The sequence below is a fragment of the Oryx dammah genome, unplaced genomic scaffold, assembly GCF_014754425.2.
Source record: "Oryx dammah isolate SB20612 unplaced genomic scaffold, SCBI_Odam_1.1 HiC_scaffold_19, whole genome shotgun sequence".
Taxonomy (NCBI): Eukaryota; Metazoa; Chordata; class Mammalia; order Artiodactyla; family Bovidae; genus Oryx; species Oryx dammah.
This window is the reverse complement of record NW_024070203.1, coordinates 91,654,687-91,680,191: the sequence shown is the minus strand read 5'-3', so window position 1 is coordinate 91,680,191 and position 25,505 is coordinate 91,654,687.

The window sequence follows — 25,505 nt, the reverse complement described above, 5'->3', positions numbered from 1 at the left end:
AGCAAACTGCATGGAGAGAGCCAAGCAGCAGGCCCCTTCTCTGAAAGTCGAGGGAGGAAGAAGTTGACGAAGGAAAATGCTGAGATCAGCATAAGCAATTCGTCCTCCGAGGCACGCCACTTGGATATTACAGAGCACTGAGGAAAGCAGAGAATCTGGGAGTATTTCTCCCTTATTTTCCACATTTAAGAAGTCAAATGATATTTCCTATTCTTCTTTAGCAAATTAGGGTAGGGAAAAGTATCCCTCCAGTTACAAAGCTAAATAAAGGTCAGTGATATTTACATACTACAACTATACGAGTGTTGTTTGTTGCCAAGCCAACTAGTATACTCTAAATGTATTCTTTTCTATGTGCCGTTTACAATTTTTGCTTTATTTTGCCTTTGTTTCTTCTTTTGAAATTTCCTTGGACTCTCATGGAGTCAGACTGACTGATTTAAAACTTCCTAGCAGTATGAACTTACTTTCCTGATCTGTAATATGTTGGCCAGCTGACTCATTGGGAAAGACCCTGATGCTGAGAAAGACGGAAGGCAGGAGGAGAAGGGGACGATAGAGAATGAGATGGTTAGATGGCATCACTGACTCGATGGACGTGAGTTTGAGCAAGCTCCGGGAGATTGTGAAGGACAGGAAAACCTGTAGTCCATGGGGTCACACTGAGTCAGACACTACTTAGCAACAACAACAAATATTGCTACTAATAGTATATCCTTTGTGGAGTTATTGTGATGATAAATCTAGTTAATATACTTAGAATGCTTAGAACAATGCCTGACACATTGTAAGCACCCAAAGTATTTGCTATAATTATGTCTTTATTATATTATTTATTTTTGGTTTCTCAAGTCACATACCATTATCTAAACCATAGAGATAAATTTTTTCCTCAAAATTTTCTCCTCGAGTCTTCTGCTCTCCTGCCCAAAGCTGCATAAACTGTGATAAATGCCTACAGACAAGGAACAATATGGAATTTTCCTCATGGGTTTCGTATATCTGATCCTCAACGGTTCTATTTCAACTGATTCTTGTTTTACTGAAGTTCAGTTCAGTTCAGTCGCTCAGTCCTGTCTGAACCTTTGTGACCCCATGGACTGCAGCATGTCAGGCTTCCTTGTCTTCATTATCTCCTGGAGCTTGCTCAAACCCATGTCCATTGAGTTGGTGATGCCATCCAACCATCTCGTCCTCTGTCGTCCCCTTCTCCTCCTGCCCTCAATCTTTCCCAGCATCAGTGTCTTTTCCAAGAGTCAGCTCTTCGCATCAGGTAGCCAAAGTATTGGAGTTTCAGCTTCAGCATCAGTCCTTCCAATGAACACCTAGGACTGATCTCTTTTAGGATGGACTGGTTGGATCTCCTTGCAGTCCAAGGGACTCTCAAGAGTCTTTTCCAACACCACAGTTCAAAAGCATCAATTCTTCAGCGCTCAGCTTTCTTCACAGTCCAACTCTCACATCCATACATGAGCACTGGAAAAACCATAGCCTTGACTAGATGGACCTTTGTTGGCAAAGCAATGTCTGCTTTTTAATATGCTGTCTAGGTTGGTCATAGCTTTCCTTCCAAGGAGCATGCATCTTATTTTTAATAACACATAAAGGTATGTGCATGAGGTAAATTCCTGGAGTCTTCACAGTTTATGTGCTGTGTGTGCTCAGCTGCTCGGTCATGTCCAACTCAGCGGCCGCAGGGACTGCAGCCTGCCAGGCTCCTCTCTCCATGGATTTTTTTCCAGGCAAGAATTCTGGAGTGGGTCGCTGTATCCTACTCCAGGGGATCTTCATCACCCAGGGATCGAACTGCATCTCCTGCGTGGACAGGCAGATTCTTTACCCTAGCGCCCCGTGGGAAGCCCTCCTCTCACTTTCAGTGATAATACGGTTTCCATGGGAGCATAGGATAGTCAAGTTGCTCACTCTTGTCCCAGTCTTTGTGACCCCGTGGACTGTAGCCCACCAGCCTCCTCTGTCCATGGGATTCTCCAGGCAAGAACACTGGAGTGGGTTGCCGTTTCCTTCTCCAGGGGATCTTCCCGACCCAGGGAACGAACCCAGGTCTCCTGCATTGCAGGCAGACGCTTTACCATCTGAGCCACCAGGGAAGACAGGGTTATGCCAAGATCCAAATCTGGGTCTGTCTGCCTCTAGTGTGGCTCTTTTATTTCACACCACCTGTGGCATTTTTCTGCTGGTTTTTAACTTTTAAAAATCTTTATTTACTTATACATGCCTGCTCTGCGTGTTCGTTCCTTCGCTCAGGCTTTCTCTTGCTGCAGCCAGCGGGGGCTGCTGTTTGTCGCGGTGCACGGGCTTCCTGTTGCAGCGACCCCTCTGTTGCAGGGCCCCAGCTCTGGGGCTCACAAGCTTCCGTAGTGGTGGCTCGTGGTCTTTAGAGCGCGGTTCGCTGGTTCTGGCACGGGGCCTGGTGACTCCTCGGCATGTGGAATCCTCCCAGACCGGGGATCAAACCGGTGTCTCCCGCACTGGCAGGCAGATTCTCATCCACTGTGCCACCAGGGAAGCATAGGTTTTCTGTTTTCTCTCTGATCCCTTAAGGTGTTATCTTTTTTGTCTGACTGCCAACTTTGATGGTGAGTCGTCTGTTTGCAGTCTGAAAACCATCCGTTCGTAAGAAATCAGCTTTTCTTTTCCTCTTTAGAATCTTTTGGGATCATTTTTATCATTGAGGATATGAAATGTCAGACTGTGGGTCACTTATTTTTGTTCCTCCTGATCAATAACTTGTAGGATATTCATTCTGATGATGAACGTCTCTCCTCAGCCTTGGTATATTATCTTCTAGTATTCTCACACTTCGATTTTGTTCTTAAACTCATGTTAGATAACGTCTCTCAAGTTAAAAAGTAAATCCTTGTTTGTTGTATATGTATATATATTTTAAGCCTTCAAAGAATACCTCTATTTTATTTCCATTTTTCACTCTTAAATTCTGTTAAAATTTTGCTCTTTGAATTTGAAGCCTCTGCTAGATGGGCTGACTGCTCACCAGAATTCTAGGTGATGTTGTCTTAACTCTGCATCCCCAGAATTAGTTGGACTTTTTTCATCATTGATGGCTTTCATTCTATTTTTTATTTTAAGATTGTATTTTTCTTTGTATCTTTACTTATAATATGACTTCCCTGGTGGCTCAGATTGTAAACAATCTGCCTGCAATGCGAGATACTTGGGTTCAATCCCTGGGTGTGGAAGTTCTCCTGGAGAAAGGAACAGCAAGCCACTCCAGTATTCTTGCCTGGAGAATTCCATGGACAGAGGAGCCTGGCGTGCTACTATCCATGAGGGTCACAAAGAGTCAGACCTGGCTAAGAAGCTAACACTTTCACTTTTTCAGGAAAGATATAGTGTGAAGATGTGTGCTTAGACTGCCATCTTGACCTGGGTCCAGGCTTAGTTTTAAAACACTGAATGTACGTGGCATGTGGATTAGGGCAGAGGAGGAGCAGAAATTGGAACATAGTTAGAAGCCTGGTCCAGATAGATGACGGTATGTTTAATCAGATTGGCTCCTGAGCAGGTAAAGAAATGGGCATGGACTTAAACAGAACTTTAAAAGTAAAATTAACATTACTTATTTAGCAATTTAGTAAATAAACTCACATTTGCATAGTTCAGATTTTCCTTCCTAATTTCAGTAGCTCTGTTAGCTTTTATTTTACAGAATAAAAGGTGATTCAAATCTTTTTTTAAACCTTTAAAATAAGTATATTTTATTCTTTGCCAGGAGACTTTATAGAAAATGGTAAACAGTATATGAATATAGAAAGAATTGTTAAACAGTTTCAATGTACAAACAGAGCCAGTGAAAGTAGGTTCAATCACTAATCTTTTAAATCTCAGTTTATAAAGCAGTAGTAATTAAAAAAAATATTTAAAGTCATCCATTATTTTTTCAAGCTCTATTATCTTTCTTAAAGAATAGTAATCATAAATGCACACAGTATTCCATGTGCTGACAGATATTGTATTTGAAATTTATGAGAAAGTCAGTCCTTGTAACTCATGATATTACACAGCTGGAGGCAATTCCTGAGCCAGTCTTGGCTAGGTCAAAGTAATATAAGAAGCCTTAGTCCCAGTGGGGCTAGAATGCTCTTGGTAGTTGTTAAGATTCAAAGTTATATAGCTGTGATTCAGCTTCTCTAAGTCCTTACCTGTTAACTACCATGACTATAGATATCCTTTGGGAAAGATATATGTTCATAAGATAAGGTCAAAAGAAGATTTTATAACTAGCTTAGATTTGGTTTTAAAATCTTGGTTTGGACCTCATTAGTTCTGGTGATTTGCAGTGTATCACGTCAGAGGGTATTACATCAGTCATTAATTTTACACCTGATAAATCAATGTTGAAAGTCTTCTCAAGTCAGAAATTCTTCCTGAATAGGAGAACTGCTCAGACCACATTGTTTCTTGAGATTTACAGATGACCACAATATGGAGACAATCCAAAAAGATGAATGTTGAAAGGGTTAGAGATAAAAATAGATCTGATTATTATTAAAGGGAAACCTTTTCTCTCATTGATTTAGTCCAGTCAATGCTTTCCTATTTGATCCATCCATCCAAGAGTCCAACATTTATGAAGATGGAGTAAAGAAACAGAGGATTCAAATTCCTATTAAACGGATGTACCAGTGAAATTCAAGTTGACAGGAGGAAACAGAAGGCAGAGGTACAAGGGAAATAATTTGTAAATCTAGCTGCATATCAGGCACCATTAGGATTTTTAAACTTGAAGATGGGTTTTAGGGGTGAGGTGATTTTCAAAACTTCTAAGCTGCAAGTCCATAGATGTGTGGAGGGAGGTTAAATTCAAGTCCATGGTAAATTTAGGATGTTTTGGAATATGAGACTCAGATTGTGCTTGCTCATGATCTTTCTTTCTTTCTTTTTTTTTTTTGAAATATAATGACCTATTAATTTCAAGTTCATTTACTGAAAATTGTTTCCCCAGCGTATACTCTTGACCTCTTTGCTGTAAATTAATTGACCATATATGCACACATTTATTTCTGGAGTCTCTATGCTGTTCCTTTGATCTATTTGTTTTTACGCCAATACCATACTGTTTGATTACTATAACTTTACAGTATCATTTGAAAGCAGGAAGTGTGATGCTTCCAGCTTTGTTCTTTTTTTAAAAGATTTCTCTGGCTATTCAGAATATTCATGGTGCCACACAAAACTGTTTGTTCTGCTTTTGTAAGAAATGTCATTGGAATTTTCATATGGCCTATGTTAAGTGTATAGATTGTTCTGAGTAGTATAGAGAATTTAATAACTCAATAGCAAAAATATTTTTAAAAGGGCAAAGAACCTGAATAGATTTTTCTAAAGAAAACATACAAAAGGGCAACTCTTTTATGAAAAGATGATCAATATCACTAATTATCAGGGAGATGCAAGTCAAACCACAATGAAATATATCACACCTATTAGAATCACTATAAGAGATGAATAATAACAAACATTGTCAAGGACTTGGAGAAATAGAAACCCTCTTGCACTGTTGTTAGAAATATCAATTCATTCAAGTACTATGGAAAAGTCTTATGGAGGTTACTCAAAAAATTAAAAATAAAACTATCATATGATTCAGCAACCTCACTTCTGGGTGTTTCCAACAGAAATGAAAACAGAATCTCAAAGAGGTATCTGCACCTCCATTTTCATTGCAGCGTTATTCACAATAGCCAAGATACTGAAAAAATGTAAATGCCTATTTGTGGATGAATGGATTAAAAATATATGGTACATCACACAATGAGATCTTATTCAGCCATGGGAAAAGAAGGACATCCTGGTATTTGCACCACCATAGATGGACTTGGTGAAATGTCAGAGAAGAACAAATACTGTATGATATCACCTACATGTAGAAACTGAAAAAGCCAAACTCACAGAAAGAGTGACTAGGATGGAGATTACCAGGGACTGAGAAGTCGGGAGAAAAAATAAGATACTGATAGGGGAGTAGAAACTTCTTGTTATAAGATGAATAAATTCTGGGGATTGAACGTATGGTTGTCTCTTGGTATCTGCTGGATTTTGGTTCAAGGAGGGCATGCTTCTTTGGACCACAGATATATAAAGCACTTGAATATCTGTGGATTTTGGTGTCTAGAGTTGGGGCAGTTGTGGTCTCTGAACCAAATCCCCCCAGATACCAAGAAATGATAGTACTTTTTCTGAACCAAACACAAAATAGCAGATTAAACATTAGCTATTGATGCTTTGCTTTTGGAACAGATTATTAAAATGAGATTACTGGTTTGGGAGCAATATATATTCAGTTATCACCTGTAAACAATACTGACAATGATAAAATATATGGATGATTTCTCTTAAATACCTTCTGTGGAATCTACTGAAAAGAATAATAGAAAGAGAGTAAAAACAAGATTGAGGGAGAAAGATATTAAGTTTCAGATTAGAATTACTCCAAGACACTGTCAAATAAAAACCATATGTGGCATTTTTGCTAGCATCAAATTGGCATAAATATTTTTAATGTGGTGCTTATGGCATCAGTTTTAGTGGAAGGTCTTAAAGATGTCTCTTTCCCTATTGAATTTTTTCTAATTTTTAATTTTTTTTATATTCCATCTTAATAATAATGGAGATGATTCATTCTATATAATCTTTAAAAATTTATGTTATCCTACCAGTCCACTATGAGAGAAAATGGAAAACAAATCACATTTTTGCATCTGCAGTATTATACTTTATAGTTTTGAAAACTCAGCAGTAGCCACAAGACTGTAAAAGATCACTTTTCATTCCAATCCCAAAGAAGGGCAGTGCCAAAGAATGATCAAACTAGCACACAATTGCCCTCATTCTGCATGCTAGTAAGGATATGCTCAAAATCCTTCAAGTTAGGCTTTAGCAGTATGCAAACTGAGAACTTACAGATGGATAAGCTGGGTTTATAAAAAGCAGAGGAACCAGAGATCAAAATGCCAATGTTCCTTGGGTCATAGAAAAAGCAAGGGAATTCCAGAAAAACATCTACTTCTGCTTCACTGACTATGTAAAAGTCTTTGGTTGTGTGGATCACAACAGACTGGAAAATTCTTCAAGAGATATTAATATGAGACCATCCTACCTGCCTCAAGAGAAATCTGTATGCAGGACAAGAAGCAACATGGAACCAGACATGGAACAACTGACTGGTTCAAAATTGGGAAACAAGTACAAGGTTATATATTGTCACCTTGTTTATTTAACTTATATGCAGAATAAATCATGTGAAATGCTGGGCTGGATGAATCACAAACTGGAATCAAGATGGCCAGAAGAAATATCAACAACCTCAGATATGCAGATGATACCACTCTAATGGGAGAAACTGAAAAGGAAGTAAAGAGCCTCTTGATGAAGGTGCAAGAAGAAAATGAAAAAACTGGGTTAAAACTCAACATTCAAAAAACTAACATCATGGCCTCTGGTCTCATCACATCATGGCAAATGGAAGGGAAAAAGTGGAAGCAGTGACAGATTTTCCTGGGTTCCAAAATCACTGCAGGTGGTGACTGCAGCCTTAAAATTAAAAGACACTTGTTTCTTGGAAGGAAACCTATGACAAAGCTAGACAGCATATTAAAAAGCAGAGACATCATTTTGCAACAAGGGTACATCTAGTAAAAGCTATGGTTTTTCCAGTAGTCATGTACAGATGTGAGAGTTGGACCATTAAGAAAGTTGGGCATGCTTTCAAATTGTGGTGCTGGAGAAGACTGTCAAGAACCCCTTGGACTGCAAGGAGATCAAACCAGTCAATCCTTAAGGAAATCAGCCCTGAATATTCATTGGAAGCAAAGATGCTGAAGCTCCAATACTTTGGCCACCTAATGTGAAGGACCAGTTTGTTGGAATAGACCCTGGTGTTGGGAAAGATTGAAGCTAAAAGGAGAAGAGAGCAGTTGAGGGTGAGATACTTAGACAGCATCACCAGCTCAGTGGACCTGAATTTGAGCAAACTCCTGAAGATAGTGAAGGACAGGGAAGCCAGAAGTGCTGCAGTCCATGGGGTCACAAAGAGTTGGGGACATGACTCAGTGACAGAAAAACAACAACAATTCTGCAGATAACTGGTGTTTATAAACATGAATCCTTCATCCTCAAATTCTTGACTAATTGTGGGGAATGTTCCTGTAGTAGAATCTCTACATATATCCCACACTATTTAAAATTATTTTTCAGTCTTTTATCCACTTCTTTATTCTAAAAACATGTACAGAGAATGTACTAAGGGTGAGGAACTGAGCTAGGCAATCAGAGTTGAAGAAGATACACTTCCTGTCTTCAAGAGACTTAATAAGTTTTTGTCAAAATAGTCAAGTTTTATAAGGATAGTCTGGAAGCGTGTGAGATCCTGATAAGGTTGGAAACAGTAGACAGTTTCTGATCAGTATGTATAACCATTGCTTTTGCAGGTCCCCTTTTCTCCCACCCTGCAACACTCCTCCCTATTTGAATATTCAATATATCTTTTACATCACATCATCTCATGCAAAACCTGATTTTTCAGAAAGACTCAGTATGTAGCGTGATTGGTATTAATGCACTCCTCTGAGAATACTTTTCAAGCCAAATCTCACGTTGTAGGAATCTAACTCATAATCACAATTGCACAAGTTTTGGTCATCTCGATCAAGCAGGGGAACTTTAGTTTGGGTCTAAATTTCATTAAGCACAGCCTTTGCAAACTGTGCCGGGTAGGAGCTGGTGCCTGTCCTGTTGGCTGCTTCTCACCTGTTCCTTATACAGCTTTGTATCCTGAGTTCTGACCTATTAGTTTTATAGTTAGTATGAGACCCACTAAAAACAGAATTACACATACACACACGTGCAATAAGGATCCTAAAAATAGAGCAACGAGGTCAATGCCCGGGGCTTCAGGCGTGTGTGTGTGTGCGGGGGCTCAGTCATGTCTGACTCTTTGCAACCCCATGGACTGTGGCCCGCTGGGCTCCTCTGTCCAGGGATTTCGCAGGCAAGCATATTGGGGTGGTTTGCCATTTCCTACTCCAGGGGATCTTCCCGACCCTTGGATTGAACAAGAATCTCTCCATCGGCAGGAGGATTCTATACCACTGTGTTACTTGGGAAGCCCCAATACCTCATACTTCAATAAATACATTAATTAAAAAAAAATTGTAATAGCAGTCTATATACTTCTTTGTAGGTTTCTTCTGAATGTGTAGAGATAATCTAAGATGAATTTTATTTTGTATGAAATTATCAAACTTTTTATTTCATCCTTCTGCTGAATAGGTTGACGGACTACATAGCAAATTCAAATAAGGAAAATACTACCAAACATTAAGATGATCAAAAGACCTAGCATAGATAAAGGCATTTCCAAGGACCAAAGCCAGAACAATATGAAGACCAAAAAAAGAAAAGAATAACTCTATTAGTTTTCTATTGCTGCTGTTAATAGATTACAAGCTAGTGACAATGTAAATTTATTGTCTTACAAGACTGTGGGTCAGAAGTCTGACACAGGTGTCTGCTGGCTAAATCAAGGTGTCTGCACGACTGCATGACTTTCTAATGGCTCCAGAAAGTGTCCATTTCTTGGCTTTTTAATGTCACTAACAGAATCAGTTCCTTGCCATTACAGGGCCGGGGCACCCATTTTCCTGATGTTTCTTGACTGAAGATTGATTACAGCTTCTAGAGGCCACTTCATTTCTCGGCTTGGGGCTCCCTTCCTCCATCTTCAGAACTCAAACAGCAGTTTGAGTACTTTTTATGTCTCATCCTTCTGGCACATTCTTTCTTTGTTTTCTACTTTTAAGGACTCATGTAGTTACATTATACATTCTGGGTAATTGAGGATACCTTTCCCTTCTGAAGGTTTGTCTTTTTTAAAGCTACGTTTGCAAAGTGTCTTTCTCCATGTAAACATCAGAAGCAAGATCTACTGGAAGATACTGAAATTAGTGAGCCAGTTTTTAAGAGAAAATAGTATTTTCAGAATCTGAAAATAATCTTCAATAGGTATATTAATTACAAAGGAAGATAGTAATCTTATAGTGGAAAACTTAGTAGACATCCTTTTAATTAATGGATCAAAACTAATTTCCCAGGAATAAGATACATCACCATCATATACACCTCCCCCACCCCCTGAGGACACACTGAGAAGGACACACTGAGAAGGATACATCATTTATACCATGTTTCTGCCAAAACTGTATTATCTCATTCTGATCATGAGAAAAGCATCAGAAAACCAAAACTGAGTCACTTGGCCAATGCCCTTTAAAGGGTCTAATTCACCAAAGACAAGGAAAACATAAGACCCATCACAGATTGGAGGAGCCACGTCTGTTTAAAACTTCTTTATTTAAATAAAAATACAGGATGTACATAATCATTATAGAAAGGATCAGAAAAATTATTATAGGAAAAAGAAAATTAAGATTATTCATAATCTATGAGGCACTTTTTGGGTTATCTTTTAAAAAATAATTGTTAAAGAGAGAAAATTAATAAAAATAGTACAGAGTCTCTCCATGATTGTCTTCTACTTTTAGCTAATGTTAACTAACAACTTGTATAATTACAGAATAATTAACAAGACCAGAAAATCAACACTGGCTTAATATTATTTACCTAGCTAGAGATCTAATTTCACCATTTTTTTTGGTGTGTTAATTACTTTCTTCATTGTTCCAGATTCTCATCAGACATCCCACATTGCATTGCTTAAATTAGTTAACTTGAGTCACTGTTTATTTTTCAATCACAATGAAACTATTTTTTGTTGTTGTTGTTTTTTCAAGGATAAAATGACACAAATTGGTAATGTGCTCTGATACATGTCAAATGCTCTTTATTTACCCATTCCTATTATTGACAAGTAAGCCACTGGCAAACAGAATTTTTTGTGATAACAGATTTGAGAAAGTTAACTGAGCTCGATGTGAAAGCCGAATTTTACTCTCACTTACCTAAAGTGTGGCTCCAGGGAAGGTTTTGGTGAAATGGGGGATGAGTGAGCCCTTTTCTCTTTGGAGCTTACACTCTGGATGAAAGTTATATGGAAATTAAGTCATTTGCAGTTCATCTTGATTTCTCTTGCTCTCCTCATCCCTTCCTGACCTTCCTTTGCCCCTGAGCTTTTTCAGTGCTGAGTGATGATCACGTAGGTAGAAATCATATGGAAAGCATATCATGCGTGCGGTATGCACAGGGATGCAAGAATTTAATTTTCTTTCAGAGCAAAGCAGCCCTGCCTGTTTAAAACTGATTTCCCTTTACAGCAAAATCTACAGAAGTGTATTGGGAGAAAAAAGTTTTCCACTTTAAATAAATTCTGCTGCTTGTGCTTTACGTGAGGAGATTTATGAAGTTCATTTAAAAAATTGGCTAAGTAAAGGGAGTTTTCAATCCAAAATGAAGACAAACTAAGGGGGAAAAAAAGCATAAAAATATATGGAGATCTGACTCATCCTAGCCCATTAGCTCAGCACTGGGGCTTGCATCTATAATGCTAATGCAGGAGTAGAGTTTTAAAACCTGATTAGAGAGGAGACTGGGAGTTTAAAAAATAATCAAAGAGATCAGCTTTAGAGTACCCATCAAAGAAGACTCTTTGTGCTGATGAGAATGAAGAAAAACAGGGAAAAAAATATCTCGTATTTAATCCTTGATTCTCAGGCCATGTGTTTTAAGAAAACAGATAAAAGATTCAAGTCCGACTCAAATGCAGATAAGAGAATCCCATATATTTGGGGCCTGAAAGAAACAAATCTCTTCATTCTTAATATAATTTCCAACCAGCCATAAACTTCTAACAGCCAAATACAATCATTAATAATTGAAAATTAATATGCACAGCAATTTTTAATACTTATTTACATTTCTGTCACTTAGTTTTGAATTTGTAGTTACAGAGCTCTCACCCAGGCTCCTTCCAGCAAAGTAAAGAAAAAACATTTTTATTAAAAAAGTATTCATTATTTTTTCTCTGGGTTGCACAGTAGCAATAAGAAGGCAGCTTCCTAACACAGACAAAAAAAGAGTGATGTGCTGTGAATGAATGCGTCAGCCTAATACGATTAGTGTAGTGTGCGGGTAATTCTTTTATTTTTTTTCCTTATGAGGGAAAAGCATTCCATACCCATGGCACATTCCTCAATTTATGTAGATGAAAATGAGTCATTAGGGATGGGTTATTGTCCGTGGGTGAGGAGGTCCACTCATCTTGCAGTAGTATGCTTTTTCCGTTTTAGATTCTACACATTGCTCCAAGTTACCCTGCATTGCCTAAGAAATTAAATGTCTTTCTTTGCACTGAGAAACAAACGCAGAGCAGCTCATTTTCTGTTGCTGAGAGGCAGAACTAGAGCGCAGGTATGAAAAGAATCATTCTTAATATAGATGAAAAATGTTTCCCCCAAAGTATTGAAAATCCCTTTTGTCTGAGCATAGTGGTTCTTAAAGAGAATCTTGCACAATCATTAACGCCAATTTATGTGGGAGGGAATTTGAAAAGACTTTTAAAAAGCCTGGGAAGCTGAGACTATAACACATCTGTTCATTAGCTCTCAGTCTAACTACTCAGCCGTTCTCCCTCACCTTCCCGCATCAATGTTCCCATTAAATGGAGGATGTCCTTCTCTGGGCACGGAGGAGCTGAGCCTGGCCAAGACTTGGAGCACACACAAGGAGCCCCACTTTACCTGCCTCATCTATCGCCCATAAGAGCCGTAAGGATAATCAATATTAATGGCCATAAAGACTGAATCAAAAACTGTAAATTTTAAGTATAATTTGTATTTGTCAGCATCATAAGAACAGTTTGTGTTACATCCTGTAACCCTAGGTTGGCAGTCATTGATAGAGCAGTTGGAACATCTCTTTGGAGAGTTAAGAATATGTAAGTATTGTGGTTTCCAATCTAGATGTGATTTGGCTATATAAGAGACAGCACAAATGGGCCTTTGCTACTACAAACTAGCATTCTGCAAGCCCAAATGTGGTTTTAGTCTGTTATCTTTAAAAAAAAGAAAAGGAAAGAAAAGAGCATATTCAGGTGATGTGTGGAAGCTGAATGTTGTTAAATGTCCAATCCCTTAAAGACTTAATTCACTCTATGCAAAAATTCATGTTCTAAAATTCTCTGCAGATAACTGGCTGCTGCTGTGTCTGGCCAGGAAAGGGAGTGGTAAGGGACAGATATCTCCTGTATGCAAGGGATTTGGGGGTCTATTAATTTGACAGTAAAATTATTTAAACTGATTTTAGATTTAGAAGATGTAAGCCTAAAGTCGATGAGGACAAAGACAAAGCAAAAATTTAAAAAGTACCTAGAAGATCCTCAGTTAATTTTCAAAACATTTCCCAAATTTCAGAAGCTATTTTCCCCAAACCATAAAGCAAATAAGTGGTAAAATTAAATGGATGATTATTGTAAAACTCTCAGTAATTTTACTGTGAACATGGATAGTCACATTGCTCTGAATTTCATCCGTGAAGGCTAAGAGGCCGGAGGTGAGGCAGCAATCCTGGACCTTTCCTTCCTGTGCAGCTTGCTTCACAGATGGCACAGATCACTCTTCAGGTATTGAAGCTCTGTACCAGACCAGGACTCAATAGTCCTGGCTTGAATTTTTTCAAATGACATCAAAGAAAGAGGAAATTAGACAAACATTTAAACCATTGAGACCTGCACAGTCAGTTACGTAAGTTTTGTGGGAGAATCATTGTTTTGCATGGGTTTACATGAATGACTGAATTTGTTTTTATGAGCTGAGATAGGGGAAAAGAAAAGCCACTCACAGTTAAGCTGTGTCAGTTTTTCTGACAAAAGAAAAATGTTTATGATGTGTAATAAGGCAGAATGCAGATAAACAGATATAGAGAATCATATCTATTTCTCTATATCAAATATACTTGCCACTGTTTCAGAATCATCAGCTAAATGTATATACAGAGATTCATGTCAGGTATAAGAAAATGTGAAATCCTTTCACCTGCAGTGAGATAACCTGGATTATGTGGAGAGATTCTTTTGACAAAACTAGATGCAAGAGGAAGGCCAACACAGAGCCTTTTATACCATAGCTTGTTTATTAATATTTATTGCAAGAAATTGGCTTAGATGATTTGGGGAGCTAAGTAGGCAAGTCTAAGTTCTGTAGGGTAGATTGTCTGCAGTTCACATGTGGAATGTATTCTTCAGGGAAACCTTGGTGTTGGGTCACTCAGTCGTGTCCGACTCTCTGCGATCCCATGAACAGTAGCCTGCACCAGGCTCCTCCATCTGTGGGATTTTCTAGGTAAGGGTACTGGAGTTGGTTGCCATTTCCTTCTCCAGGGAATCTTCCCGACCCAGGGGTCAAACCCAGGTCTCCCGCATAGTAGTCAGACGCTTTACCGTCTGAGCCACCAGGGAGGGCCACGTGGACTCGCATCACCTGCCTGTCCTGTTCCTTCCACCAGGCTTCCATCTCCTCCACCACCCCCCGCCCCACTCCTTCCCTCCAGATTTAATCTGAGTTTCAGTTCAGGCTTCCTGCCTTCTAAGTGTTCTTCCTGACTACTCAGTTTCATCTCTGGGATCTACGGTTTCTTCAAGTGAGGCATCAGCTAGCACTGGATCTATGGCATGGGGCAGCCTGGGTCCCCCTCCCTGTCCCCAACCCATGCCAAGCACAGAACGAGACCTTCAGTAGAGACTTTCTAAGGCTAAGGCCAAATGGCAGTGACACCAAGAGGCTCTCTTTCCATGAGACCCCAGACACCTAAGACCACCTGCCTCCCTGCCCACCATGACGCCAATCACTGAGGTCTTGGTTCTCTAAAATTCACCATAGTGTGCACTTAAGCTTTAGTAATAGCTCTTCAATGCATCTTGCTAGGAGCCCGGCACTGCTCTGAACACATTTCATAGATTTATTCATCTACCAACACCTTAGTTCTGCTTTTAAAGCTTTTCAACTGATTGGATCAGACCTACCCAAATTATTCAGGATAATCTCCTTTATTTAAAGTCAACAGAATATAGATTTTAATCACATTTAGAAAATAATCTTTGCAACAACTTGATTAGCATTTTATCAAATCATTAAGGATGGCACATAGGACTGGTCATCATATCATATGATTGAATAAAAGAGTGATTGCAGGATCAATTAGATCCAGATGCAGAAAAAACTTTGGACAAAATTCAATATTTTTTAGGAAAAGCACATACAGACAGATGAACACATATACAGTCAGTAAACTCAAAGTCATTGTCCTATAGACTATGAAAAGTCTATCTGAAAAACAAAATCCAAAGTTAATATTGATACTAATGGTAAAAGATGGAAAGATTCCCTAATATGATTAGGAATAAGAAAAGGATGTGAAGTCTCAACCCTTCTACTCAGTATTGGATGAAGAGTACTCATATCAATTAGACAAGAAAAATGCAGTAATTCAGTTTGGAAAGGAGAAGGAAAAGTATTTTTATTCTCAGATGATATTTTACATGCTAAAAATTCCAAGGAAACCACATATATGCAAAGACTGTTCTAAGTTCAGCAAGTTGAAAGATATAAGTTCAACACTCAAAAAATCAATTATCTCAATGGCCCACCTCTTAGAATAATGGAAATAAAAATAAACAAATGGGACCCAATTAAACTTAAAAGCTTTGCACAGCAAAGAAAACTATCAGCAGGGTAAAAAGACAACCCTCAGGATGTGAGAAAATAATAGCAAATGAAACAATTGGCAAAGAATTAATTTCCAAAATATACAAGCAGCTCATGCAGCTCAATACCAGAAAAAGAAACAATCCAATCAAAAAGTGAGAAGACCTAAACAGACATTTCTCCAGTGAAGAAATACAGACGGCTAATGAGCACATGAAAAGATGCACAACAGTTCTCGTTTTTAGGGAAATGCAAATCAAAACTACAATGAAGTACCATCTCACACTGGTCAGAATGACCATCATCACAAATCCTACAAGCAATGAGTACTGGAGAGGGTCTGGAGAAAAGGGAGCCCTCTTAAACTGTTGGTAGGAATGCAAATTGATGAAGCCACCTTGGAGAACAGTATGGAGAGTCCATAAAAAACTAGGAATATAGCTACCATATGATCCAGCAATCCCATTACTGGGCATATACCCTGAGGAAATCATAACTGAAAAAGACACATGTGGCCCAATGTTCATCACAGCACTGTTTATAATAGCTAGGACACAGAAGCCACCTAGATGTCCATTGACAGATGAATGAATGAGGACGTTGTGGTATGTATATGTAAATATTATTTTCCAAAATATTATTTTGGAATATTATTCAGCTATAAAAAGGCATGCATTTGAGTCAGGTCAAATGAGGTGGATGAACCTAGAACCTGTTATATAGAGTGAAATAAGTCAGATAGAGAAAGACAAATATCATATATTAATGAATACATGTCGGATCTAGAAAGATAGTCCTGATGATTCCACTTGCAGGCCAGCAAAGGAGATATACACTTTGGACACAATAGAGGAAGGTGGAAGTGGGATGATATGAGAGAATACCATTGAAACATAAACAGTATCATAGTAAAATAGATAGCCAATGGAGTTTGATGTATGCAGGGGCTCCGAGACAACCTAGAGGGGTGAGATGGGGAGGAAGGTGGCAGGGAGGAATTCAAGAGGGAGGGGACAGATATATGTCTAATGCTGATTCATGTTGATATATGGCAAAGAAACATTACAATATGTAAAGTAAATATTCTCTAATTAAAAAAAATAAAATCTAGAAAAACTAAAAGGGAAGAAAGAGAGACTCCTGGTATTTAAGCCAAAAATAATCAATTATGTTTGATTGACTAGCTATTAATCACTATTAACACTAGAAATAAAAAATCTGAAAATGAAATATGAAAAAAATATTTCACTTACAATAGTCTCACAAAGAATAAAACACAGACATAAATTTAAAAAAATAAGGGAAACTCTTCTCTACTGAAAAAACTAAGGAAGATCTAGGTAAATGAAAAAAAATCCTGTATTTGTGCGTTGGGAGACAATGCAGTTAAGACGGTAAGACACACAAATTCATCTAAATATGCAGTGCAATTTCTATCGAAATTTCAGCAGCTGATTTGCAGAAATTAATGAACTGATCCCAAAATTCATATAGAAATCAAGAGATCCAGAAGAATCAAAATGCCATTTAGAGATTTTATTCAAATTTGTTCAGTGTTTATTGTTCAGTGTTCATTGAGGAGTTACTCTTCCTGATTTCAAAATTTAGAAAACACAGAGGAACTAGAAATCAAATTGCAAACATTTGTTGGATCGTAGAGAGAGCAATGGAATTCCAGAAAAACATCTACTTTTGCTTCATTGACTATACTAAAACCTTTGACTCGGTGGATCACAAACAAACTGTAAAATTCTTAAAAGATGGGAATGTCAGACCACCTTACCTGTCTCCTGAAAACCCTGTATGCTGTTCAAGAAGCAACAATTAGAACCAGACATGGAAAAATTTGACAGGTTCAAAATGGACAAAGGAGCACAACAATGTTGTTTATTAGCACCTGCTTATTTAACTGGCATGCAGAGCACATCATGTGAAATGCCGGGTGGCATGAATCACAAGCTGGAATCCAGACTGCTGAGAGAAATATCAACAACCTCAGACATGCAGGTGTTACCCGGCTAATGGCAGAAAGTGAAGGGGAACTAAAGAGCCTCTTGATGAGGGTGAAAGAGGAGAGTGAAAAAGCTGGCTTAAAACTCAACATTAGAAAAAATAAGATCATGGCATCTGGTCCCATCACCTCATGGCAAATAGATGAGAAAAATTTGGAAGCAATGACAGGTTTTGTTTTCTTGGACTCCATAATCACTTGGATGATGACTGCAGCCATGGATTTAAGACACGTGCCCACTGGAAGAAAAGCTATGACAAAGCCAGACAACATATTAAAAAGGAGACATCACTTTGCTGACAAAGGTCCATCTAGTCAAAACTATGGTTTTTTCAGTAGTCATGTGTTATGGATATAAGAGTTGGATCATAAAGAAGGCTGAGCACTGAAGAATAGATGCTCTCAAATTGTGGTGCTGGAGAAGACTCTTGAGAGTCCTTTAGACTGCAAGGAGATTAAACCAGTCAATTCGAATGGAAACACACACATACCACTACCATGGGGTCCCAAAGAGTTGGACATGACTGAGCAACTAAACTCTCATGCTTAGCTCATTTACTAGTGGTATGTGTGTTTTAGATTAAAATAGTAATAAAATCAACATTTTGACTAAAAAGAATTGATATGTTACCAGGTACAATAACTTTTATCAGTATAAGTGCTATTATTTACAAAAAGAGTATAGAATCAAACTCAAAATCTATATTAACAATAATCTTTTTTTGTGATTACTTTTGATGTTCACAGAATCTGCAAATCTTCTTTCATCTTAAATAATTGTATCACATATAATGTTTGAAAGTCAATGGTATCTATACATGACTTTGATTTGTTTTTGACAATATAATTTCCCATGTAAAACATTTATTGATTAACTAAATTCATAAATATGAATCATACTTTATTTAAGTGGCTTAAATTAAAAGAACAATTTTTGGTTTGAAACACATACAATAGAGCTAAGCATAATGCTCTAAAATGAAGTTAACCTTCTAAGTAATGCTGGATTGCATTTCATACTTTTTTGAAAAAGATTTATATTTCATAATGACCAATAAAAACTAGATTGATTTTAAATATATATGTGTGTGAGACTCTAACGGGCTTCCCAGGTTGCTCAATTGGTAAAGAATCTGCCGGCCAGTGCCGATTTGATTATATGCATGATTTATTTAATTTGTCTTTGTCATATTATGAAAGGAGGGTTATTTTCCTGTCTTATCTTGGGATATCATGTATCTTCATTTTCCAATCCTTTCTCAGAACTCAATATCCAAAATTTTTTATGTGCTAGCAGCATAGGTGTGTCAGCTTTCTCTTAGCCCCTAAGTACCGATTGTTGGTAATGACATTATTGAAAGCCCTTTATTCTCTTGAAAAGACATCACTGTCAAATTGTGTTGCTTCTGAAACTATAAAACTTTCCAGGATAGGTAATCTCTTGATCTCTAGATATATATAGCTAAAAAGAACTTCAGTAATTTCATTGCAAGAGATATTATATTTAAAAGAAAACTACAGATATTTAGGGCATCCCAGGAAGCTCAATGTTAAGAACTCACTTGCCAATGCAGGAGGCATGAGTTCGATCTCTGGGTCTAGAAGATCCACTGAAGAAGGACATGGCAACCCACTCCAGTGTTCTTGCCTGGAGAATCCCATGGACAGAGGAGCCTGGGGGGCTACAGTCCATGGGGTCACAAAAGAGCTGGACATGACTTAGCAAATAAATAACAAAAACGTGAGCTATTTTAAGAGTCCAGTTGGTCTTATCTCTTATGGTTAATTTGGGAATATAAAGAACTTTCCTATTTGAAAATGTTTTAATAAAAAAACATGTATTTTCTCTTGATGAATGACTAAGTGACAGAAAATCTAAGAATATTCTGACTTCAAAATAGTCTGTTATTTAAAATCTTTTTCTCCTTTTGGTACACGTCATCTGGTGTTAGCCATTTACACTTTCTGATATTACTTTTTTGTGAAAGTAATGAAACTACTTCTTAACTGTTTCAGATCATTTAGAAGTAGATAAATTATTTCAGAAATAAATTATTATCAAACTAATCAAGTTGTACTGTAATCTGTTCATAACAGTTTTGAAAAGTGATTGGTGCTTTGACTTGAATGACACATTGACACCTTGACTTGCATAAACAGCTTTCAGTTATTTGGAAGAGAAAACCAGAGTTCATCTTGTCTCTTTCACCTGAGTTTCATCAGTACTTACTATGTGAATAAGAATCAACATCAAGTTGGCATGATAACCTCAGGTTCCAAGGAGCTATTTTAGGAAGACTTGATATTGGTATCAAGATATATTGATGCCTATTAAAATACATTTAGAGCATTTCTGTAAACTGATGTTAGTAAACCACGTTTTCACTTTTCACATCTTTTATATAATAGTAGAGTACTAGGTACTGACTATGTATTATTGCCAAATTCAGACATAAATTGAAGAAAGAAAAGAAAACCTCTAGGCCACTGAGGTATGATCTAAATCAAATCCCTTACAATGATACAGTGAAAGTGACAAATAGATTTAAGGGATTAGATCTGATAGAGGGCTGGAAGAACTATGACTGGAGGTTCCTAACACTGTACAGGAGGCAGTGATAAAAACCATCCCCAAGAAAAAGAAATGCAAAAAGCCGAAACGGTTGTCTGAGGAGGTAATGCAAACAATTGAGAAAACAAGAGAAGCAAAAGACAAAGCAAAAAGGAAAGACATACCCATCTGAATACAGATTCCTAAGAATAGCAATGAGGGATAAGAAAGCCTTCCCAAATGAACAATGCAAAGAAACAGACGAAAACAATAGAATGGGAAAGACTAGAGATCTCTTCAAGAAAATTAAAAGTACAAGGGAACATTTCACGCAAAGATGGCACAAAAAAGAGCAGAAATGGTATGCAGAAGTTATTAAAGGAAGTGGCAAGAATACACAGAAGAACTGTACAAAAAAGATCTTCATGACCCAGATAACCACAATGGCATGATCACTCACCTAGAGCCAGACATCCTGGAATGTGAAGTCAAGTGGGCCTTAGGAAGCATCACTAGGAGCAAAGCTAGTGGAGGTGATGGAATTCCAGTTGAGCTATTTCAGATCCTAGAACATGATGCTATGAAGTTGGTGCATTCATTATGCCAGCAAATTTGGAAAACTCAGCAGTAGCCAGAGGACTGAAAATAGTTTTCATTCCAATCCCAAAGAAAGGCAATGACAAAGAATGTTCAAACTATCACACAATTGCACTCATTTCACATGCTACCCAAGTAATGCCCCATATTCTCCAAGTTAGGCTTCAAGAGTATGTGAACTGTGAAATTCCAGATGTTCAGGCTTGATATAGAAAAGGCACAGGAACCAGAGGTTAAGTTGTCAACATCCGTTGGATGATAGAAAAAGTAAGAGAATTCTGGAAAAACGTCTACTTCTGTTACATTGACTACGCTAACCTTTGACTGTGGATCACAACAAACTGTGGAAAATTCTTAAAGAAATGGGAATACCAGGCCATCTTACCTGTCTCCTGAGAAATCTGTATGAAGGTTAAGAAGCAACAGTTAGAACCAGTCATGGAACAAGGGACTGGTTGCAAATTGGGAAAGGAATATGTCAAGGCTGTATATTGCCACCTTGCTTATTTAACATATGCAGAGTACATCATGTGAAATGCTGGGCTAAATGTAGCACAAGATGGAACCAAGATTGCCGGGAGAAATATCAATAATCTCACATATGCAGATGACACCACCCTTATGGCAGAAAGTGAAGAGGAATTAAAGAGCCTCCTGATTAAACTGAAAAGGAGAGTGAAAAAGCCGGCTTAAAATTCAACATTCAAAAAACAAGATTATGGCATCCGGTCCCATCACTTCATGGCAAATAGGTGGGGAAACAATGAAAATAGTGACAGATTTTATTTTCTTGGGCTCCAAAATCACTGCAGATGGTGACTGGAGCCATAGAATTAAATGACGCTTGCTCCTTGGAAGAAAAGCTTTGACCACCCTAGACAGCATGCTAAAAAGCAGAGACATAGCTTTGCCAACAAAGTTCATACAATCAAAACTATGGTTTTTCCAGTAGTCATGTATGGATGTGATAGTTGGACCATAAAGAAAGCTGAACACTGAAGAATTCATGCTTTTGAATTGTGGTGTTGGAGAAGACTCTTGAGAGTCCCTTGGACTGCAGAGATATCAAACCAGTCAATCCTAAAGGAAATCAATCCTGAATATTCATTGGAAGGACTGAAGCTGAAAGTGAATCTCCAATACATTGACCACCAGATGGCAAAAGCTGACTCACTAAAAAAGACCCTGATGCTGGCAAAGATTGAAGGCAGGAGAAGGGTACAACAGAGGATGAGCTGGTTGCATGGCATCACGTACTCAAAGGATATGAGTTTGAGCAAACTCTGAGAAATGGTGATGGACAGGGAAGCCTGGCATGCTGCATTTCATGGGGTCACAAGTAGTCAGACACGACTGAGCCACTGAACAACAACATTATGTACTAGACACTATTCTATGTCCTATGAGATAGCAACTCATTTTGCAAAGTAAACCTATGAGATGGAATCTATCATTAACTGTTCTTTATAGATGAAGAAACAAAGGTAGTTAAGTAATGATCAAATTCACACATCTAATTAAATAGTGAAGCTCAGATTTATCTATAGGCAATCTTGTTCTAGAGTTCAGATTGGCAAAACATAAAAATATGTAATCTTTCATTTATATGTTTGAAGATATTATACACCAATAATATCGTTAAATCTTGCAAAATATTCATGTAGAAACTTTCAGGAAGATATATACAAAGATGGCAGACGAGGGCTGACAGTGATATTGTCTATTCATTGCAACTGTCTAAGAGTATATTCTTAATAGACAGTTGTAGTCCAGTAAGTTTAGTCACTCAATTAAATCTAACGATTTTTAAAATTGATTACATAATTACTTTTTCATTCACGCTTCACTTTTACTATTCAGTTTTTGATTGAGTTGATGTGAAATTTCTGTGTGCTTTAGATCTCTGAAATCATTTAGAGCAAGTAAGAGGTTTTAAGATTTCTCAAGAGGCAGGTTAGGTGGTCTGGTATTCCCATCTCTTTCGAATTTTCCACAGTTTATTGCGATCCACACAGTCAAAGGCTTTGGCATAGTCAAGAAAGCAGAAGCAGATGCTTTTCTGGAACTCTCTTGCTTTTTCCATGATCCAGCAGATGTTGGCAATTTGATCTCTGGTTCCTCTGCCTTTTCTGAAACCAGCTTAAACATCAGGGAGTTCATGGTTCACACGTTGCTGAAGCCTGGCTTGGGGAATTTTGAGCATTACTTTACTAGCATGTGAGATGAGTGCAACTGTGCGGTAGTTTGAGCATTCTTTGGCATTGCCTTTCTTTGGGATTGGAATGAAAACTGACCTTTTCCAGTCCTGTGGCCACTGGTGAGTTTTCCAAGTTTGCTGGCATATTGAGTGCAGCACTTTCACAGCATCATCTTTCAGGATTTGAAACAGCTCAACTGGAATTCCATCACCTCCACTAGCTTTGTTCATAGTGATGCTTTCTAAGGCCCACTTGAGTTCACATTCCAAGATGTCTGGCTCTAGATTAGCGATCACATCATCATGATTATCTGGGTAATTTTGATCTTATTCTAAAGGTCTACATTTTTATTCTCTTTTACATATTTTTGATGTCATAGTTTATTTTCTTTTATATATTTTAATTATTATATTTATAGTTATTTGTACTATTTTAATTTTTAATATTCAGCCTAGTTTTATAAGTGATTTGCATACTGTCTCTACTATATATTTACCTTTCCAGTGAGATTTATTCTTTCTTGTGTTTTCTTCTTACTAAGTAGCATTTTTTCAGCTTAAAGAATCCCTTTTAACATTTCTTGTAAGGGCAATTTAGGGGTGATAAAAATCCTTTAGGTTTTGATTCCCTGGAAAATTCTTTGTTTTATTTTTGATTCTGAATGATAAAACTGAGCAGAATATTCTTGTTTGGAGGATTTTCCAACACTTTGAATATATCATGTTGCTTCTAGCCTGCAATCTTTCTGCTATAAAAATCTGTTGATGGTCTTATGGGGGTTGCCTTTTATATAACAAGTTATTTTTCTATTGCTGCTTTTAGGATAATGTCCTTATCTTTAATTTTCAACATTTTCATTTTAATGAGTTAATTAAAATTCATCCCAAGTTCATCTTGTTTGAGACCTTTGGACTTCCTTGATCTGGTTGTCTATTTTCTTTCCCTGATTAGGGAGAATTTCAGTCATAATTTCTTCAAATAATTCTTCTCTTATTTTCTGTCTCTCTTCTCCTTCTAGGTCCCCTATAATAATATGAAGCCTGGTCTATTTGATGTTGTCCCACAAATCCCTGAAGCTGTGTTCACTTTTTATCACTTCCCCCCTTTTATTGCTCTGATTGGATGAGTTTCACTGCCTTATCTTTGAGTTCACTGGTCCTTTCTTCTGCTTCATGTAGTCTGATATTGATTCCTTCTCGTGTATTTTTCAGTTCAGTTGCTATCTTCTTCAGCTCTGTGATTTATAGTTAATAGTTTCTTATATTTTTTTCTGTCTTTTTGTTGAAGTTTTCACTGTGTTCATTCACTCTTCTCCCAAGCGTGGTAAGCATTCTTATTACCATTATGATAAAGTAGAGAATTTATCAGGTAAGTTAATTATCTGTTTCATTAAGGTTCTTTTTTTTTTTCTCCCTAAGGTTTCATCTCATTGTTGTTTATTTTTTCCCTTTGGAAGATATTCTTTTGTTCCTTCATTTTGCTTGACTATCTGTGTTTGATTTCTGTGCCCTAGTTGAAACAACTAGCTCTCTCAGTCTTGAAGGAACCCTGCCCTAACCTGGTTGTCTTTCAAACTTTTGTGACTGTCTGAGTTGGACTATAAAGGAAGCTGAGCACAGAAGAATTGATGCTTTTGAATTGTGGTGTTGGAGAAGACTCTTGAGAGTCCCTTGGATGCAAGGAGATCCAACCAGTCCATCCTAAAGGAAATCAGTCTTGGGTGTTCACTGATGTTGAAGCTGAAACTCCAATATTTTGGCCACCTGATGCGAGGAGCTGACTCATTTGCAAAGACCCTGATGTTGGGTAAGATTGAAGGCAGGAGGAGAAGGGGACAGAGGATGAGATGATTGGATGGTATCACCAACTCAAAGGACATGAGTTTGAGTAAACTCTGGGAGTTGCTGATGGACAGGGAGGCCTGGTGTGCTGTGGTTCATGGGGTTTCAGAGTCAGACACAACTGAATGACTGAACTGAACTGAAGAAGCCTATTATATTTTTTAATAGCTCCCAGTATTTGAGGGTTTATTACAAACTGTCATTGCCTCAGAGAGGAGGATCTCAGTCAGAACTTAGATTCGAGCCAATTCAGCAACCACTTTCAAAGCATGGAAATGTACACAGTCTTGTGGGCCTGCAAGCATAAGCCTTGTTGAACACCATCACCAGGTGATCTGGAGGTATCCCCTTAGTGGCAGTCACAAAGTCTGGAGCTCCAGAGAAGCATTTAAAACCCTTTTCTGAGAGATACTGGTGAGCTGTCATGAGGCAAAGGGGAGCACAGAGAGGGCATCCATCAGCCTACTTTACCCAAGACCACTGCTAAAGGTGCTTATTTGTGTTCCAGACTGCTCTTCAGACCAAGGAACCTGGATAGGAAACTAGGCCTCTTTCATCGAAAGAATGGGGTGGATTTAGGCAGGCTATCTGTGAAGTGCCCTGTGAGCAGAAGCC